The following is a 22,406-nucleotide window of genomic DNA, read 5'->3' as shown; positions in this document are numbered from 1 at the left end:
TATAAATTGTAAATTCTTGTGCAGAAACACATTGAAAAATATAGTCCTGCATCCATACATAGAGCTCATTATCATACCTCAGAATGCTCACTGCATGTCTATTATCCACTTAAAAGCTCCATTAAAACATCCACTCTTTCAGCAGCAGCTAAACAAGTCAAAAACTAAGCCTCATTTGTCACTATTTATCCCCAGAGATTAAAGACAGCTGCACTGATGAGGTGTATTTTAAGATTACATCTCCAGTTATTTTGATAAAAAGCTTTCAAATATGACCCTGTGTCATATAAAATCAGTGTTTAAAAGCTCATTATCAGCGTAAATTTTAGAACAGACAGACCCAAGAGGAATGAATGTGCATGAAGAAAAATAACTGGGGGTAAGAGACATTTGGTGGATTATACCGTTAATTTGCTATAAGAAACTTAAGCCTTTTGGTATATAATTGTTTATTGTTATTTACAATCTATGTGCAAGGATGTCTGATATGTTCAATGCTTTACATGAAAGTAAAATAATTTACAATATAACATATTGCTAAAAAACAGAAATTGAATTTCAACCTAGGGCCAAGTAAAAAAAAAACAAACACATATTGACATTCAGAATGTGTACAGAGATCATGCATTTTGAAACTTGGCCTTTTTAAGGGCTGTGATATTCTCTTCCCTTTTTGTTTGGTTCCATCTATCCTTTGTTTGGCTACCACTGACTATTGTTTTATAATCACGGTCTTGCCGTGATTATAAAATGGGCGGATGGTAGCAGTATACGCAAACATACATCAGAATGTGAGAGGTTATACTTCTAAATTGAATACAAAATGATGACCAGTCATATGGAAATCAAATAATTATTTGCATGCACTATGCCTGACCCGTGGAGGTATGTCATGAGATGAACTGTGGTGTCTATTTAAAGTAAGATTAGATACATCTATATGCATGTGCTTTCCATGTTTAAACATAAAAAAAGTAATACTATCTTGATCTATCCCTCTATATTTTTATGCAAATATAACTAACGGGAATTCAATACAAATTTCAGCAAAAACCTCTTTCACAATGAGTGTTAGAAGAACCTTCCTAAAAATGAAGAGATGTATGTCACTGTTTAAACATTTATTTCTCTTTCTTTTTATTTATTTTCGATCTGGAGGACAGCTACCATTTTGATATTTCTTGATTTCTGGATGTAGCCGATTTTGGTTGCTTACTAATCATAGTCCTTATCCACTTTCCTTTTATTTTGAAAAGCATGATTTTATTTAATAGGTAGCATGCTAAATTCATGAAATTATGCATGAATAATCTAAGCTAAACTATTCACTAACATCTCCCTATGTTAGTAGATGGTGAAGGAGTGAGCATATAACCTGATTGTGGCCAAAAAAGTGTGTGGAAGGTAGGGGTCATATGAGAAAATTTGTTCCCTGATGAAAGAAGAGAAGGCAAGGTGGCTCTTTGCTGACTCAAAAGTGGGGACCTGATGCTAGAAGTTATGTTGGAGTCATGATATTACCATGTCTCATCTGTGCCAGTGCACAGAAGAGAGTTTAAACCAAACCCAAACAACTGAATTCCCTTGCTCAGTGTTTAGTAGATGCTGGAGCTAATCTGGGCATAGACCCAACTAATCAGCCATGGATGAGCCTGACCCATTTGCAGTCCTCTAATTTCACCCTAGAGTAGGAGTCAATAACTGCCCTCGATATGCCTTTCTATTTCCCATCTGTTCTTCAGTTCGCGATAATTATCTTCGTAGAATAAAAAAAATTGTGAGCAAAGGAAAATTGGTATCAATAACTATTCTTAGTAGAAAAATTCATTCTCTGCATCTATATACCCTAGGGTGGTATTATATAGGTATATCACAGTTAAATGCAAAAACTAAAAGCATCACATTGATTACTAGGACAAACACTAAAGACATGTTTTTCATGTTCTTTCTTCAATCTCATGTTAAGTAAATGAAAATGGAGGACTTCTGGCTGAAGTAGAGGAATAATCAGAATTGGAAAGAGGAATAGAGCCACATAATATTCATAAAAGGTGCCTTTTAGCCATTGTAATTATTAGGATAAAAAGACATTAGAGTGTGCAATGTAAGATAAGCAATAGAAACATCAGTGGTCAGGCAATGAGACACGTGGAGAAAGTCATCAAGGGGTGGTAAATTTTTATGTTTGCTCCTCTATCACCTAAGGGCAAAGGGTTCTTTGAAAGAATTGCTTTACATAGCTATGGCTTTCCCATTGTCCAAGAGAAGAATTTGCAGCTCCTGGCATAATCATATCCACTCAGTGTCTATACTTTCTTTTCAAACAACCCTATAAAACCTGGAATTTCTTGGTGTTGAGACTTACCTCTGGAATTTTGACATTTTATTCTGATAATGTTGCTTCATAGCTGGTAAATGCACTGCTGGAAGCATAATTAGTGACAAACCTCAATTACTGAATATTAAAAAACTCAATTGTTTTACTTTCAAGGAAACTAGATGATAGAATATGAAAATGTAGTTCAAGAGAATGTTTTAGAGAAATGGGTTTAATGAACAAATAAAAGCAATTGTAATTAGCCTATCATCCCAGGTATTTATATGTAAATGATACTTCTAAAGTACTTGAGCTTGCTTGAAAGTAATTTCTTTTTTGAATTAGTTATAAACTGTAAGCATTCGGTTCACAATGGTTTCCCTCTATTAATTTGCTTAACAAACCATTTCTTTTCATTAACATAAAAATGAGAACAAAAAATTTTCTCTCTTTTTTTTTAAATTATTTTTTACACCTACAGCACCTGGTCTTCCTAGGTGGTCTCCCATCCAAGCACTAACCAGGTCTGACCCTGCTTAGCTTCTGAGATCAGACAGGATTGGGCTTAATTCAGGGTGGCATGGCTGTAGACACAAAAATTTTCACAATTTGGCATACCTCATTTTATTGACCTTTGCTTTCTTGCACATTACAGATATTGCATTTATTTACGAATTGAAGGTTTGTGGCAACCCTCTGTAAAGCTAGTTTAATACCACCAGTTTTCCAACAGGGTTTGCTCACTTTGTGTCTCTGTGTCACATTTAATAATTCCTGCAATATTTCAAACTTTTCCATAATTATATGCATTATGATGATCTGTGATTAGTGATCTTTAATGTTTCTATTACAATAGTTTTGGGGTGCCACAAAACACATCCATATAAGATGGAGAACTTAGTCAATTAATGTTGTGAGTGTTCTGACTACTCTATTGACAGGCAGCTCCCTGTCTCTCTCCCTCTCCTTGGGCCTTCCTATTCCCTGAGACACAAAACTATTGAAGTTAGGCCAATTAATAACCCTACAATGGCCTCTGAGTGTTCAAGCGAAAGAGTCATACATCTCTCATTTTAAATCAAAAACTAGAAATGATTAAGCTTAGTGAGGAAAGTATGTCAAAAGCTGAGTGGGCTGAAAGTTAGGTCTCTAACCAAACATGCAAAATAAAAAATCTGGAAAAAATTAAAAGTGCTCTTCAGTAAAAACATGAATGATAAGAAAGTGAAAGAGCCTTGTTGCTTATATGGAGAAAGTTTTAGTGGTCTGGATAAAAGATTAAAACAGCCACAACATTGCTTTTAAGCCAAAGCTAATCCACAGCAAGGCCCTAATTCTCTTCAATTCCATGAGGGCTGAGAGAGGTGAGGAAGCCGCAGAAGAAAAGTTTGAAGTTAGCAGAGGTTGATTCATGAAGTTTAAGAAGCCATCTCCATAACATAAAAATGCAAGGTAAAGCAGCAAGTGCTGATTTAGAAGCTTTAGCAAGTAATCCAGATCTAGTGAAGATAATGAAGGTGGCCACACCAAAAAAAACATTTTTTCCATCTACACGAAACAGCTTTATATTGGAAGAAGATGCCATTTAGGACTTTCACAGCTAAAGAGAAGTCAATGACTGGCTTCAGGGCTTCAAAGGACAGGCTGATTTTCTTGTTAAGGTCAATTAATGCAGGTGGTGGTGACTTTATGTTGAAGCCAGTGCTCATTCACTATTCTGAAAATCCTAGGGCCCTTAAGAATTATGGTAACTTTACTTTGCCTGTGCTCTATAAATAGAACAACAAAGCCCAGATGACAACACGTATGTTTACAACATGGTTTAGTGACTATTTTAAGCCCACTGTTGAGAACTACAACTCAGCAAAAAAGATTCTTTTAAAAATATTACTACTTATTGACAATGTACCTGGTCACCTGAGAGCTCTGATGGAGTCTTTCAATGAGAGTAATGTTTTCATGCCTATTAACACAACATCAATTCTATACCCTACGGATCAAGGAGTAATTTCAACTATTAAGACTTAATATTTAAGAAATACATTTTGTAAGTCTGGAGCTGCCATAGTTAGTGATTCCTCTGATCAGTCTGGGCAAAGTAAATTGAAAACCTTCTGGAAAGGATTCACCATTCTAGATGCCTTTAAGAACATTTACGATTCACAGGAAGAACAAAAGGTCAAAATATCGACATCAGTTAAAAGGATTTTGGAAGAATTTGATTCTAATGCTCATGGATGACTCTGAGGGTTTCAAGATTTCAGTGGCAAAAGTAACTAAAGATAAGGTAAAAAATAGCAAGAGAACTAGCAATAGAAGTAGAGCCTGAAGATGTGACTGAATTGCTGCAATCTTACGATAAAACTTGAACAAATGAGGAGCTGCTTCTTTTGGATGAACAAAGGAAATGGTTTCTTGAGATGTAATCTGCTACTGGTGAAAATGCTGTGAAGATTGCTGAAATGACAACAAAAGATCTAGAATATTACATAAACTTAGTTGGTAAAGCTGTGGCAGGGTTTGAAAGAATATACTCCAATTTTGAAAAGGAAGTTCCACTGTAAGTAAAATGCTATTAAACAGCATCACATGTTACAGAGAAATATTATTCATGAAAGGAAGAGTCAATTGATGTGGCAGACTTCACTGTTGCATATTAAGAAATCGCCACAGCTACCCCGACTTTAAGCAACCACCACCCTGATGAGTTAGCAGCCATCCACATTGAGGCAAGACCCTCCACCAGCAAAAAGATTAAGACTTGCTGAAGGCTCAGATGATGGTCAGCATTTTTTAGCAATAAAGTATTTTAAAATTAAGGTATGTATATTTTTTATATAATGCTGTTGCACACTTAGTAGACTATAGCATATTATAAATATAACTTTTATATGCACTGGGAAACAAAAAACTTTGTGGGACTCACTTTGTTGCGATATTTGATCTATTGCAGTGGTCTGGAACTAAACCCACAGTATCTCTGAGGTATGTCTGTAACTGAATTTCATTTTATTAGGGTGAAACAAGTGTAAACTTAATGTCAGAAGCAGATGTTGGCTACCACATTGGGAAACTTTATTCCTTCTGTCTGATCATCCAGCATAAGTGTCAGTTCTAGCTATAAAATAGATAATCTTGCTTGTAAGACTGCCTGTGAGACAAAATCAAAGGACAGTGTCTACCTCTAAAGACTGTATGTCATAGTACAACCCATTGTTGGAGGAAAATTTTGTGAGATATTAGGGCAGAAGAGTGAGTCCCAGGGAAAGCAGATTCATGAGTTTAGTAGTGATGTTAAAGGTCCAACTGACTGAGTGGGAGCCGCCAAACAGAATCAGCTCCTGGGACAGATGTTCTCAGTTTAAAGAAGTAAATGCAAAACTATATGAGAAATAACTTTTCAGCACAAAAGCCTAGAGGCCCTTAAGGATAGATGATGCCAGAAAAATGTGAGATTATTGTGCCTGCCAGAGTATATTAATACCATAAATATAGATGATTTCCTAAGGAAAAAGATCCTTGAAAATGTACCAAATGTATGATCTGAATATCAAGTTAAAAAATGAAAACAGAGTGCCAATCGAGCATCAGTTCCTGCCCTTCTCCTTTCTCATTGTATTGAAACATGACTGGGATGTCTCATAGGTACCTCAGATTCAAGTGGGCCCCACACAGAATTCATTAATTCTTCTTTTCCATTCAGATTCTCCATTGTCATTAAACTTAGAGATAGCCATCCAGTAACTCAAGAGCTGAATGATCAGGCTCATTATTTCATTTAACAAATATTAAACAACTCTGAAGCGCCAGGCCCTGTTCTCAGCAGTTAGCATACATTTGTGCATAAAAGAAACAAATAGTCCTATCCTACTGAAACTTATATTCTAGTGAAGATGAGTAGTATAGACAGTAAACAATAAATATAACAAATAAGTAAATAACATAGTATGTTTATAACTGCTATGGAAAATCAGTAGATAAAATAAGGGAGGGTTTGGAATTGTGGTAGGGAATGGTGGGACAAATGGCTTGTAGTTTTCAATTTGACTTTTGAGGTCAACTGAAATTGAACAAAACTCAACTCTACTTTTCTTGCCACACCTAGCTGAGTTAAATTCTGTTCATCCTTCAAAGCCCATTCATGTCATCTCCTCTCTGATGCCTACCCCGATACCCTCAATATTCCTTCAACAGTCTCTTCTTTACATTCCCACATGTGGCTGACTGTGTTGTTGCTCACTCGCTTCCCCTCTGGTTGTGGACAGGTCCTGTGCATGTGCAGTCTGACAATTTCCCATCTCAAGTGCTCACATCTCTGCTTCTCTGCCATAGAGCTTTCTCCAGTGCCCGTGTCAGAAGTACAAGGAAGCCCTGAAGTGTTAGGGATTTACTCCCTGCCCCCACCACTGCCCCTCAGGGATAATCCTTAAACAAGAGATGGTAGTGGATAGGTAACTATCCCAGCTTCCTATCCCCTGGTGGAGTAATTGTGAAATACACTCCACCTAAATCCCAATGGGATTAAGCATCAGTCGCCCATCATATCTATTTGCTAAGACTATTTACTGGTGTTTTGCCCTTTCCTATCTCACTCTGCACTCTCTCTTGTGCTGTCTATACCCATTTTGTGAATAATCTACCCACACCCAAGTCCTTTAGGGAAATCTAAATTCAGATACTTTAGCATTTCAATTCTGTACTCCGTATGATATTATAGGATTTTTCTTTATATTATATTATTTATGGGCATTTGCTGCTTCTCTTAACTTGTGAGTTCAGTTTTCATCTTATAAATTCATATTACTAAACATAATTTTTGACCTTTAATCCAAATATTAAGTTGCCTATGTTTTTGGTGAAGGTGATCTGGGTTTAGTTAACCAATACCTGGATTCAAACCCTGGCTCTATCATTTAATAACTGTATTTGTAAACACAATTCTATGCCTCAGATTTCTCATTAGTAAACTGCAGATAAAATATCTATCTTGTGGGATTGTTCTGAGGGTAAAATAAGGAAATGTACACATAGCTCTTAATATATTATGTGGCATATATTAGGCACTAGATAGGTTTAAATCCTTTCATGCCTCTCCTTCCCTTTCTCTCTTGCTAAATTCAGTTTTTTAAAACAAAGGAACTGGAACAGGAATAGTAGAATTTCAAGACTGTTTGAAATATTAACATGCTAAACCAGAGGCGTTTCTCTTGAGTAAGAAGTATTACCGGAAACTGATACATGTTTCTGTATTTCCTATTCTTTTTAATTCAATAAAAAAAATTGGCATTGTGTAGGGCAAACTTTCATTTATCTCTTTAAAGTGTCTGATATATATTGTAGAAAAACACTAACAATAAAATAATCACTTTGGCCAACTAGTTACTTAGTACAGATGTGTGCAAAAGAAGTATTCATTATTTGCAGCGTGTGTTTGTCAATCAAAAAAGTGTTAATCATTAGATACTCATTTTTTTCCTATTTTTTTATCCTAAATTAGTGATTTGAGGACAGAAGCTCAACTGTTCTAAGTTTGACACTTTGCAAATTATAAGAAAATATTACTTAACTTACTAATAACTACAGATAGTGAATATTTTCACAATTCAACTTAAGAAATATTTCCTGCATATGCAAAACCATGTATCAGGTATTTAAAGCATACAGAGAAGAGTAAGTATAAGGGGGAAGATTTTGAATAATACTATAGGATGGAGGTCAAATCTGTGTCATGAGAGAAGTATGAACTCATTGCAACATGGGTTTGAAAGAAAAAGGACAAGAACTATGTCAGGAATTAGAAATCCTTTATGGGGAGATAAGATCTGAGATGAGTGGATACTAAAGATTTTAGCATGCAGAAATGAACAGAAGGTACTTCTGAAATAAGGGGCGGCCTATGCAAAGAAATGGTCACGAGAAGTCAAAAAATATTTCCGAAAGGAGATTGTAGTCTTCCAGTTAGGCTTAAAAGTGAAGTATATTGAAAGAGGTTGTAGTTGGGGAATGGGCAATAAGATAAAAAATCTTAAAAACCAGAGAGAGAAAGATTTGTATTTAGCTTGCATCAAGTGGGAATGCTTTCAGCAGAAAGTCATTGAAAACTCTGCCTCAGCTTATTTAAATAAAGAGGAAAATTTATTATCCCACACAAGCAGAATAGTACCCTGCTTTTGGTTAATTCAATATCTCAATGATATCATCAAAGAAGCAAGTTCTTTTTATTTTTTTCTCTGCTGAAGCTAGGATGTCAACTTTGTCTTCTTCTAGCTACCTCATAATCACAAGCTGCCTATGGTAGTTTCAGACATTAAATGCAGACAAGACATCAATCAGCAGAAGAATAAGAACTGCATTTATATGTGTGTAGAAACACTTTTCAGAAATCCATTTCCCTGGCAGACTACTTCTCACCTTTCACAGGCTAAAATTAGATCACATGCTCCTTCCTAAATTAAATACTAACGAAAGGAGTGGAATGTCCATGTGGGCTAAGATGATTGAATTTATATCACTAAATCATGTCAGGGAGGAGTAGATGCTAGAAAAAATAGCTTTTCTTTCAGAAGGAAGGGAGGAATGATTGTTGCATATGCACCCAACAGTCCCTGTAAAAGTCAAGGTGACCATATATCTTGGTTTGCCTAAACAGTTCTGGCCCATACCTGCTATCCCAATGTAATTAATAATAGTGCCCTTTACACTCTCAAAAGTGTCCCTGTTTGGATAATAATTTATATGGTCAATGTAGCTAAAATAGATAATTTTATATAGTAAAGATTCGAGTGCAAGAGCTATGAGTCACAGTGATTAATTAGTTAATGTGATTAAAAATACACTCAGAGGTAAAGACTGAGAGAATAGTGAGAAGATGACTAAAACAGTTCAAATTAGAAAGTCTGAACTAGTATGATGAAAATGGGAATGGAAAGAAAGAGGCAAAGAGTCTTCAGAAGTAATAATTTAAAATCTGGCACCTATTGATATGACCTAACAATAAAGTAGAAGAAAAAAAGTGAAAGGAGGCTTTAAATATTTAAATTTGCAGGACTGAAAGGATCAAATTGCTCTTATGGAAATAGCAAAATCAGAAAGACGCATTTCGACTTCTTGAGTTCAGTTCTGTTGGGGAAATTGAGTGGAAGTATCAAGCAATTTATTAGAGGTTTATCAATAGCTTCTGTGATAATTTAGGTACATAATATTTTTGGTAGGCTCTTATGGAGCTGGAACCTTTAACTCAGAATAAAGTAAACAAGTAAACAAAAAAATTAATTCATTATTTACTCAATAAGTATTACTAAGGGTCACACAGGCATGGTTCTAAGAGTTGGGGAATCAGCAGTAATTAGAACAGAACAAGGCTCTGCCCTCTTGGAGCTTATTTTGTAATGGAGGGAATCACAATAAACACATAAGTATGTTAATATGGCATATTTTGATAAAGGCTATAAAATAAAAATAAAAGTATTTGGGGGTGACTATGAAAGTCTTTTCTGATAGTGACATTTAAGTAAAGAACTGAAGGAAATAAACCCTGTAGGCGTTCAGTCAGTGAATATTCTAGTCTGAGCAGACAGTAGGTGCAGAGGAGGGTTCTTAGAACTTGCAAGAACAGCAATGAGACCAGTGTGTCTGGAGCCTGGGGAATGGTAAGAACAGTGGAAGTAACAAGGTCAGACAGATAACAGAGGCCAGACTGCATAAGGCTTTATGGGTCCTAGTGATCACTTCAGATTTTGCACTAAATGAAGCAGAAAGCCATGAGGATATTTAATGCTGATGAGTGAAGAATAGATTGTTCACAGGCAAGGGTGGAATGGGGTACTAGTTAGGAGGCCACTGAAAAAAATTTGACAAGAAATTATAATGCTTTAAAGTTAAGAAATGGTGAGAAATGGTCAGACTTAGGCTATATTTTGAAGGTAGAATCAAAAAAGACTTGGATATAGATTGGAAAAGATTGGATATAGGGTGTAAAATCTAAAAAAGTCAAGAAAACTTCAAGATTTTGGCTAGAGACAGGGGGAAGACTCTTGAAGGGGCATATTTAAGGGAGGGGTGGCAAACCAAATATTTGGTTTCAGAATCTTAAGTTTTAAATGCTTGTTTTGACACTGGAGTGAAGATGTTAACAAAGTAGTTGGATAAGTGGAATTTGAGTTTTGGCAGAAAATCAGGCTAGAGATAAATTTTGGAGTCATCAACAAGTAGACGGTATTAAAAACCATGGGTGTGGGTGAGATCTCCTGGAGAACGAGGAGAGATAAAAAAAAGAGAAGAGGTTCAAGAACTGAGAGCCCTGGGGTCCTCCAGTGTTGAAAGATCGAGAAAATGTTGCAAAGCAGAAGAACTAAAAGGGCAATGTCCTGGAGTCAATGGTGTGATGGTAAATGTTTAAAAACGTCTGTCTCAAAATAAAGGCCCTGATTTGTAGAGCTTGCCAATTACTGTGGTATCAATAATTCCACCATGGCCGATTTTAAGTTGTGAATTATTCAACAATAGGCTTGCAAAATTCCAAAAATTTAACAGTCGTCTCTTGCAAAGTGGGCTCCAGTATACCACTGCCTGAAAGGTAAGTAAGATATTTCAAGGAAGAGGGATCAACAAACTCAGTCAAATGCTGCTGGTAAAGTGAGCAAGAAGAACATTAAGAAATAATTATTGGATTGGCAACAGGGAAGTCAACTGATGCATATGACCAATGACTATGACAAATGAAAAAAATCCTATGAAGGATGTTTTCATGATAATTAATAGGAAATGAGAAATGCTGCTTGGTAAGATGGTAAGTTAATGTTTCAATTTTCTCTCTGAGAAAGCAGTATTAGAGGATATAAAGCATTTAACCATATGAAGAGCAAGAGGGAGAGCATTTTGGGGAATGAGTTTTGTCGTTTCATAAATCGAAAGAAGTCCTACATGGTTCAACTATAGTGAGCAAGGCAGGGAATGGCTGAGATGACCTGGGAGATGTAAACACAATCATGACGTTCCTTGTGGGCCATTATAAGCAATTTATATTTATTATAAATAAAGTGGAATTACATAGGAAGGTTTTAAGCAGAGAAGTCTCATAATATGATTGGGTTTTTATAAAAGATTATTGGCTGATGCGTGAAGAATGCTTTGAGAACTGGGGGCAAAATAAGAAAATAAGAGTGCCCTAGTAGGAGAATTACTGCAGTTGTCCAGGTAGGAGATGATGGTGAGCTGGTGAAGGATGGTGGCAGGGAAATAAAAAGGGAAGGGATTACTTTTCAAAGTATAGAAAGTATTTGTTGATAGACTGAATGTAAGACATGAACAAGGAGGAGGCATTTAAAATGATGTTTAGATTTGTGGCTTAAGCAGTTGGGTGGTGGTCATGTCATTTATTGAAATAGGAAAGGTAGAGAGAAGAATAAATCTTAAAGGAAAAACATACATTTCACTGTTTATATGTTACATGAACTTAGACTCATAGAGTTATAGAAGAGAAAAAGGTTTGGGCTACATATATACTAAGGAGTTGTTAACACATATATGTGGGAGTGTAGAGAGAAAAGGTGGTAGAATGTAGGAAAACCAAGGAGACTGATAAAGAATAAGCAGAGATAGGAGAAAAGTCAGTGGTATTGTAATAAAAGTCAAGTGGCATTGTAGATTCCAAGAAGCAGGGTGAGAACAGAAAGCATGGGGTCATTGAGGACCTTAACAAGAATAGTTTTAGAGAAATGGTGGGGTGGAAGCTAAATAGCAATGAGCTGAAGAGTAAATAGCTGGGAGAAGAAGTATAGACAGTGTGTGTTGACATCTCTTCTAAGAAGTTTGGCTATGAGAGGGAGCAGAGACATAGGGAACAGGGAAAGAGGAGTAAAGAAATATTGTTTACAGATGGGTGATAGTGGACAATCTTTGCATGCTTCTAGGAATAATTCAGTACAGAAGCAGAGACTGATGATGCAGAAGAGAGGGAGACTAATCAGGAAGGAAAGCCCTTGAAACGGTGAGTGGCAAAGGGACATGGAATGCGTGTGAAGGAATGACGTCAGCTCACTGTGGGGAGGGACATACCTTCTCCATTGTATCTGAAGGGTAGAAGACAGGTGTAGAGTCAGGTAGGTTTGTTGACTCAGTGACAGGAAGAGGAGGGGCTTTCCATACTATGACTTCTATTTTATCTGTGAATTATGAGGCAAGGTCACCAGAATAAAGTGGTCGGGGTATGTGAAAAGTAATAAAAATAAGTAGCTGAGTAAAGAATAGGAAAAAAAACAAGCTTCTTGGAGAAATAGAGCAGGTTTGGACGATGTAAGTGAATATTTATTAGAGGTTGGTGATCATAGTGCTGATGAATTTTAAATGACATTAATTACATCAATTTCCCCAGTTGTGTGATTTTTCTCAGTAATTCTCATTATTATGTTGTGATTAGAAACTAAAATTATGTCCTGTATGTACATGTCATAAAAAAAGAAACTTAGAATGTTTAAATAGGTAAAAAGTTATCAATTTCTCTTTAGCTAGCACTTAATGAGCACCTACTATATGTCAGGCACTAAGGAGTCAAGGAGAGAAGTCATGGTCCCTGCTGTGAGAAACCCACAGTAGAGTAGTGACATAGGCATTTACAAAATAACAACCCACTCACATCAGCAAATAGGAGCATGCTGGTCTAGTCCATGTAAATATAGGCTTATATTGAATGTGTGAGGTTTTCCCGCTTGAATTTATAACAACTCTATGATTAAAAAAAACCAAAACACAAAAAAGCAGCATTATCCTGATACTTCATCAGTCCTAGGAATACACAAGCTAGTATTTCTGATGTCTTATTCCCCTCCTTATGTATAAATATTAGATATATTTATCTTAAATAATGGTCAAAACAGCTTGATATCCTGTATCTTACACGAGTCAGAATCTCAGAAGGTAAATTACACAACGAAGGTAAATGTCCTGAAATTTTAAATACTAATTCTATGAGGACATGTGTACATGCTCCCTCAATATGTGCTACACAGTCTTAAGCATGTAACACTTATTATTTCATTCTAGCATCATACATACAACAGGAAAACTGTAGATGTCATTATTAACATTTTTTTTTTCAGATAAGGAACTGAATCTAAGAGAAGTAGATAAATTATTTGCCACCACAGTTTTAAACTGATAAGATTAAATTAGGATGTAAATCTAATCTGTCCATTTTGGTCTGTACTTCTAAGGGATGCCTCTCTAATTCAATTTTAATAAATATTTTTAGAAATTGTTTTAAGTTTTAAAACATTTTTTAGGTCCCTCTCCTGTTCTTCATCTCTTGTCCCCCACCCCAAAGCAACAAAGGCAGAACATTCTTGTACATCTGAGAATGTTTAGTCTTTGGACATTTGTAATAAGAAAAAAAAATGCTATTTATCTCCAAATAAATTTCTAGTATGCTATTCATCCTCATTAACAAGAGCTTATAGTGTATTTTCCCTTAAAACTTCTGAGGTCAAGTATCATGTTTTATTTAATCTCTCATTTATCTCTTGGTTCAGTTCCTGGCACAAAGTTAAAGCAAAAAATGTGTCTGTCTGTCTGTCTGTCTGTCTGAATTAAAGACTAAATATGATACTGCAGAGGGAATTTAAGTGGCCATGGCTCTCGGCTTACACAGAACATGATGACCTCTGGAAACTCTGACCAAAAGCCTCAGCAATGCCTGGTGATTTGTGGAGGGGGATGCCATGGGCACTGATATTGCTTCCAGGGTATTCTAATGACAGAGTATGTTAGAAAAATGGTGAGCTCTGAGTATGGAGTTTTCTTTGATTAGCATTCAAAGTCAGATCTTTCTGAGTAGAAGTGGCCAAAAATAGTGAGGCAGTGACTCTACCATACTTCTACAGCATGGTGGTTCCACCATTGCTATGGCTCTTATCTCAGAGTAGTGAGAGGAAGAGAGAGGAATAGAGAGAGAAAGACTGAAGTCCACATCTCGAATCCACCTGATACTTCCTAAGTCTATAACTTTAGTAAATTTTATGAATTGCACATTCTTTACAGTGTATTTTCCTTCCTGGATTGGTATGAGATTTAAATGAGAAAATATTTATGTACGTTGTGAAAAAACCTAGAGTTCTGCCCCTTATGCAATGTTGAATAAACAGGAGTTATTGATATTGTGACATTTTTTGACTGACCAGGAGTGATGCCTTTTCTACCTTTATGTCCCTGATAACAAATCTGTGTCTTACTTAGAGTAGTGAATTAAGAAAGAATTACTAAAATAACACTTTTCTATTTTTTATCTTTCATCTCTCAAAGACCTTTAGAAAGCTGAGGTTATGCATCAGCAGATCTTTCTAATCATCTAGTGAAATCATCAAGAAAACTGCAAGAAGTACAGCTAAACAATTATAAAACACACATTTATGTTTCAAATTATTAATCACATACATTTAGTTGAAATGACTTTCTATCTATCACTTGTCTAAGTGACAGTAGACATAATCATTCTCATTATACACTAATTTGAAAAGGTAATTTTCCAATTAATAAATATACACCAATGCAAACCATGTTCTTATGATAAAATAATTATAATAGCTGCTAACAACTTTGGAAAAAGAAAAACCAAAGGCATTTGTTAGTGGCAACACCTAATAGAAAATCTGATGGGCTAAACTAGAAGAATTGACAAGACAATTCCCCCCACAAGAACAATTTGTTACTGATGATGAGAAATAACCAGAATGAAAGTTGTGAGATTCATAGTGAAAGCCCTCAGGGTGAAATTAATTTTTTTTTATAACATGGTTTAAAGGCACACAAAAGGAAATTGCTTGTGCCAGATGGGATAAGAAAAGCATCATGAATAAAAATGAGCATCTCTTTTCTGCTTACAAATATTTGAATTAAGATGATACCAGCATGTCTAGTTAAGAGAATAAAGTATTGATGGTTACACAACTTTTAAAGATTTTCTCATTCTTTTTAAATGAACTTTGTCAACACAACAAAGTACTTTAAGCAATATATTAAGCTCAGTAGTTCTTATCTCAGCACACTTTGTTCTCTTTGAATCATCATAGCAGGAGAGACAGAAAGAATACAATGGATAGAGCTCTGGATTTTCAGTATGAGAACCACTATGTATAAGCTCTTTTCTGGCTCTACCGCTGAGTGAAGAAGGGTAGGCAAGTCACACTCTCCAAGGGACAATTTCTTCATTAGTAAAATGAAGACAGGAATACCTACCCTTCCATCAACTAAGTCCCATGACGATTAAATGAGATAATAAAGATAAATATTTCTTGAAAACCATAACGCATATGCATGTAAACTTTCATTTTGTGGCTTATTTTTTTGGAAATGGTTCAGAAATTATCTCTAATGTTGTCCTGTATCTTATCTGAACTGTTGGTTCACAGATGCTAGCTTTGTTCTTGTAATTGTATGCATTTTTATGCACATTTCAAATTTAATCACTGAGGAAGCATCTGATAGTGATCTCTCTCTGCTCTAAGCACCTATAATAATTGTTAAGTATTTATCATATGCCATCATTTATCTTTATAGTCACATGTCCTCTCCACTTGGTTGTAACATAAACTCTTGAATATTAATGCCACTACTAATAATAACTAACATTTATTGTTTACTATATGCCAGGCACTGACTGGGCTAAGCATCTTAATAAGACTATCAAATTTAACAAGAAGCATAAAATGCATCATATTTTTTAGTGGGGTCACATGATACATCTGTTATATAATGTGAACTAACATTTTCACACTAAGCAGCCCCTGTTCTCCAAAAAAAAAATTAGAGACTAAAAAGCTATAAAGATACAAATTTATATAGTATAAACATTTGTCCTACCATATCAAAGTGCTTATGTCTCGAATGAAAATGAGACAGGAGAGGTAAATATGTTCTTTCCCCAGCTGAAGTCACTTCCCATATACCTCTCATAGTGTGAGCATCTAGCTTTGGAAAGTATCATTATAATGTCTGAAGACCGATATTTTTCATATGATATGGACTTAAATATAGGCTATATATTTTATCTAATACGAAACTGAGGAAAGTGTCTATGCTAGAGGAAAAACTGGTTCTATTAGACTGCTTAACAGTGGATGTGTTAGTTTCCAATGTGGAACCTTCTAAGAAATTTTCAAGGCTAATTTGACTATATGCGGTCTTTGCCACAGCATGTGGAGTAATCAATGAATTGAGAAATAAAGGCATCAGCTGAAAATGAGAAGCAAAAGAGGGCTTTAAAAGTTTCATCAGAAAAGGGGGGAGATATGTGACATGGTTAGTGGTTAGGTAGAGTGAGAGAGTTAAGGAATTAGGGAGATACTGTATGTTTGTCCAGCAATGGTAAGAATCTTCAGTGAATTTGTGATTTAAAATTCTGACAAATTAGCATGATTGTGCTTTCCCTCCCAATACGATTAGCTGCTCAAGTACAGAGGAAGAAGTAGGTAGGGGATTGTGATTAATAGGAGTAAGGGTTTTACCATGTTAGTTCTTCAGAGGGAGAGAGGGAGAAGGGAAATATGGTTTTTCGTTGTTGTTGTTGTTTTTTTAAATGCTGGGTCATGGAATCTAAGCTGGGTAGGAAGAAAGTGAGGACATGGGTTGAGGGAGTGAATGATGAAAAGATAGGAGAGCCAATGCATTTAAAATCCTAATGTAGATCAATAATCTTGGAATGGGAATACAAAAAGGAATATGCTAAAAATCCAAGAAATGTTTGTCCTAGAGTGGAATGCTAGCAATATAAAATTCAGAGCTGATGCTACAGTTGACTAACAAGTTCTAGAGTGTGAGCCTGGCAGTTACAATATGGAATAGGAAACAGATTGTAACTGAAATATGCAGGCTCGATTGAGTCTCTTTGTTATCGTTGGCCAACAACAAAGGCTGTTATTGAGTCAGTACATACAAGTATGACCATACTAATTATCAAAGTAATAAAATTACTGCATACAATTTGAAAAATAACCGCTATAGCGAAGCTTCCCCATGCTCACTGACTTAGCTAACCAAGCCTTCACTGTGGGAACACTGAACCTCCCAATGACACACGGAAGGGTTAATATCTAGCCCGGAGAGAGCTTCCAAGACCCAAACCCAACATTCTTGACTATGTTCTGTATACTCTGATTGACAGGATCCATGCTGTATCAGTTAAGTTTTTTTAATATCAACTCTGCCAACATCGAACATAGAAGATCCTCATCTTCTCCACCTTTTCATGACTCCCACCCCATAGAGCTCTGTGCTTCTTTTCCACCAACCCAATTCTCCCTTCCTTGTGCCACCTAGTACCAAATCCTTTCCGTTGTAACTTCAGTTTTATTGAGGACATTGAGAGCATCAGGCAGTAATTTCCTTTGTTATCTCTTGCAAATTGGGTTCTGCATTTAACAATTTTCCTTCAATTTCACAGTATTTTATTTGAAACAAATAACTCTACCTGTAATTTGGATCCCATCTCTTCCTAATTCTTTAAGAATCTTGTTAAATCAATGGTTTTCTTTCTATCAGTTTGTACCTCCCAGTAAATACTCATTCTCCATTCTGCCATGTTAAAATAAAAAGGCCCTCTCTGTGTCACACAGCCTATAACTTACCTTGCCTTTATAGATAAACTTTTAAAAAATTAATCTCTTCTCACTGAAGAACTGGCTTCCTCACCTGCCAGTTCCACTTCAACATACTGAAAACTGCTTTCTGCCTGTCATCCAACTGAAATTGCTCTCACAGTAGTTACCAATAATTTCCTAATTGCCGAATCCGACATTTTATTTTCAGTCCTTACATATTTGAACTTTCGGCAGCACCTGACACTGTTAACTATCTCTTCTTTCACACACTCTATCTTGTCTTGGTTTTGCCGTCATTAGGCTCATCAGTTTGTCTTCATATATCTGGACCAAGCCTTCCCAATCTCCTATAATTCTGTCCAAGCCACAACTCTTGGTATTCTCAAGGATTCTTTCCGCATCTTTCTGTTCTTCTCAAACTGCATGTTGACCCTGTGTGACTTAATCTAAATTTAACATTAAATGCCTTCCATCTACTGATGACTTTCAAATCGTATCTACTCTCTTGTTCTACTTTGTACCAATTCTTTTTCTTGTGTGGTCTATTTATATTTTTTCTATTTTGTTTATTTTTTATTTCAACTGCCACATGGATATCTGCCATTGCATCTTCCACTACTACCGTGATCTATATGTACTTAAGATGAATGATTTATCCTCTCTCGTAAATTTGCATGCTCTACAGTTCTTTTTTCTTTTTTTCAGAAAAATGGCACCATCTTCTTCCTAATGTCTGAGACAAGAATCCTAGGACTTGTACTATATCTCTACATCTTACTCAATGCCTTCCCCCTCATCAGTGTTCACTCAATATCCAAGAATTGTACCTTCTATATTCTGATGTCTCACATCTAATGAGTATTCATAGCTCATTTCCTTGCCTTCTATAAGCTATTGCCACCCTAACATATCCCATTCTATCATTTACATTATTTCTGGGTGACTTAAGGGGAAAATTATGCCATTGCTTCCAACAGATTTCAGGATTAAGAGAACGTAAGAGCCTTCGTGATCTGGCCTTTGCCTACCTCTTCATCGTCACCTCATTCTTTCTCCCAACTGCATTGCTATGCTTTCATTAGTTGTCCCAGACTTACTTGCAGTTTCTAGAATCAGTCCTTGATTTGTCATGTTTCTCCTTGGCTTTTTCCATGAAACTACATCTAACAATTTCAATCTGCAATAAATGCCCAGTAAGATTAATCCCCTGAGCAATACTTTTGGAACTTAATCATTTTATCATCTTCCATTTCAAAAAATAACATAAGATTTTCTAGTCTCTTAAAATCGATTATAATAATCCTGAGACTGGGATGAATTTTATAGTTAATTTTCTATTCCATACAGCACCTAATGTGATTTTAAATGCATAGGAGGTACTAAAAAGTATTTATTGAAAAAAATCATAAATAATTGAATAAATGAATAAATGAAAATACTTTTTTAAACAAACTTCCTCTTTTATGATTTGTGAGTGATTATTTCCTTTCTGATGACTGAGTTAAAAATCTGAATTATAACTCAGCAGAAGAGTATTTTAAATGTCGTATGAGACTGCATGATTTTTCACCATAAATAGACTTGAGATAAAGTTTTTTCAAAATATTTGAAGAGCTAGAGATTTGGAAGTCCATATTCACTTCAATGGCTTGGTGCTTTTTGGATATTATTTCATCAATATTGAAGACTATGACTTCATTAATTTATTCATAAAATATTATTGAATACTAATAAACTGGACTGTGGAAAGTGTCGGAGATTACAAGGGTGAGCAAAAACAAAAGCAGTCCATGTTTCAGTGAAATGTACACTCTTGTGGAGAAGACAAATTTAATATTTAACTAATCACACAAATAAATGCAATAGTAAATATTACAACCCAATGAAGGAGAGGCACAGGGTGCTATAAACACTCATAAAAAAGAGATTTTACTTAGTCAGGGTTATTGTAGAGGAAGTGGTGCTTGAACAGAGATACTCAGCCTTTTTGAACCTCAGTTTCTTTATCTCTAGAGTAGAAATAAACCTTCCTTTCGTCCTATAGAGAACTGCTATGGATTTTGAATAAAATCATATTTATGAAAGAGCTTTTTACTTAGTAACAAAACTCCAACTGTAAATGAAATAATGTTTACATTTCTTGGTCTCCATTACCTCTAGACTTGGCCACATGATTAAGTAAAGCATGCAATTTCGGGGAAACTTGACTAATGGAAGAAAGCATGTTTTTCTTTATTGCTTACTCCCAAAGAATGGTTAAAATATGGACTTGATGGAGAAGCATGTGAGCAGCCATACTGGAGTATGTGGCACCATACTAGGGTAGGCAAAGAATATGACTGAATAAGCCAGGGTCAGTGATGGCTGTGAGGCCCCTGATGCTGGAGCTGTCCTGACTATTTAAGCTTTTTGTGAGAGAAAAATAAATATCTACTTCGTTTAAACCACTGTTATTTTGGCTTTTTCTATTATTGTCAGTAAAACCTAATAGTAAAGATATTCTTTTGTGTTTTTAAGCAGGTGGCTCTTTCTCTTCTCTCTTCCCTGCTTCTCACAGTTAGAGTCTCTCGTCTGTCTCTACCTTCACCCTCCGATTTAACTCATCTCTTTCTTCTTTTGCCTGTTTCTCTTCTTCCTTTAAATATCCATAATAGTAATATATTTGTTGTTGTTGTTGAGTCATCTCACAGCAATGAGAGTTAAAAGATACAGGTTTTATGTTTCCTGCTCTTACTTTTTAAAGCCAGGATATATAATATTTTATATTTATTTTTTTCCTAAAAACAAATAAAAATACACTTCATCGCATGACATTTTTTCTTGACCATGGTATTCTACTGAAGGTTTTTACCCTCCAGAGAGTCAGTGTTTCATGATTGACCAATGTTTTCCCATCCTGGCTAAAGTCACACAAAGCCCATATCTATGCTTTTAAAAGTTTCAATAAATCAATGTTTTCAAATTTAGAAATAAAACTCTCAGCCTCCAGGGTATGTTCTGGACTGGGAAACTCTTAAATGTGAGTCATGGCTTGGGAGTGAAAACTCTGTTAAAAACAAACATAAAACACTTTCACAGCTGGGAGTTGCCCTTTCATTTTTAGAAATTCATTCTTGTTTCCATAATGTAATAAAGCTTTAGCCTCTGATCTCTGGTCATATCTCACAGGTTTTTGCTAAAAAGTGGCTGGCAGAAAATGTACTCCTTATAATTTCAGCTACATTAAAATATCATTTTTAAGATATTCAAAATGCAATAAACAGAATGTAATAAACTAGAGTACTTAACATCCATCCCTACTGAACACTTAGATATTATCCTCGAACTAGCCGAGATTCCTGTTTTGCATCTCTATTAAAAGGCTACTGCAACCACACAGTCAGATGATGTACTAAATCTAATTGTAAAGGGACCTCTTTATAGAACAGGATTTTATGCTGCCCCTCAATTTTCTAAAAATTGTTCTTTTCTTTTTTCTTTCCTCAGTAATTAATTGGGTTTAAAGTCTCATTTAACATTTTTTAAAGATGGGAATGCAACTCTTCTGATAGCTATGGAAAAGATTAAAAACATGTGTGCTTCAATATTCTGGGCTTCTTTTAAAATGGTTATGGATTTTAGTTTGTAATGACTCTGGCTATAACTGAGAAATCTGTTTAATTGTATAAAAAGAGGGTTTCATTCTATAAAATGACTCCAGGCTTTGCCTTTTAATTATATATGTAAAATTTATATATATATATATATTTTTTCACCTAATCACTCAACTCTTAAACCTAGCTATTATACAAAATATTATACTAATTTTATCCTTTTTGTGTGTATTACAAGACAAATTAGCCTTAATTTCTATATCTGTTAAATGAAAAATTATCAAAAAGTTTATGCTGTTTCGAAAGTTAAATAAAGTACAATACCCTATAAAATAGAATATAAGCTCATTGAAGGCTTATTCCTATCTACCCCAATTTACAATGTCTACATGATGCCTTGCTGGATATTGGGACATGTCAGATACATTTAACCTAAATATTTGCTGTATAAAAAGCATAGATGAACATACCTTGTAAATACTGAAAACACTATATAAATCTATTTTCTTCAGATTTGCTTTGTATTATTGAGACTCTTTCCCCTGCTGCCTTTTCTGGCTCCATGGTTTTTGTTCATTTCGCCCAAAGACAATGGTGTAATAATGGAGAAATTAGAATTATGGGTTCTTGGTATTTTCCCCATTCAAATGAGTAGGAAACAGAATTCAAAAAACAAAAACAAAAACACAACAAAACAAAAACAAAAACTAACTAAAAACCCCTATGAGATAAGATCATAATCCAGTTAGCAAGCAAATCCTCCACTGAAACAATGAACAGAAGTTGTATAACCGAGGGCTGGGTGATGAGGAATTATCACCCACTTAGTCACAGTCCCAGGACTTGATGAGGCACAACTTTATATTTTTCCTTTTGGCTTGCTCCTAGAATAGAAATGGTAGAAGGAGG

The 22,406-nt window shown here is 35.3% G+C and overlaps 1 pseudogene; it reads right to left on the bottom strand.

The window, feature by feature from the left end:
- Positions 1 to 2,789: 2,789 nt before the first annotated feature.
- Positions 2,790 to 2,909, bottom strand: LOC120608824 (uncharacterized; annotated as a pseudogene).
- Positions 2,910 to 22,406: the final 19,497 nt, after the last annotated feature.

This window comes from Pteropus medius, unplaced genomic scaffold (genome assembly GCF_902729225.1).
Source record: "Pteropus medius unplaced genomic scaffold, Ma_sr-lr_union100, whole genome shotgun sequence".
Taxonomy (NCBI): domain Eukaryota; kingdom Metazoa; phylum Chordata; class Mammalia; order Chiroptera; family Pteropodidae; genus Pteropus; species Pteropus medius.
Note: the sequence above shows the minus strand (reverse complement) of the source record. Positions and strands in the feature narration are given on the sequence as shown.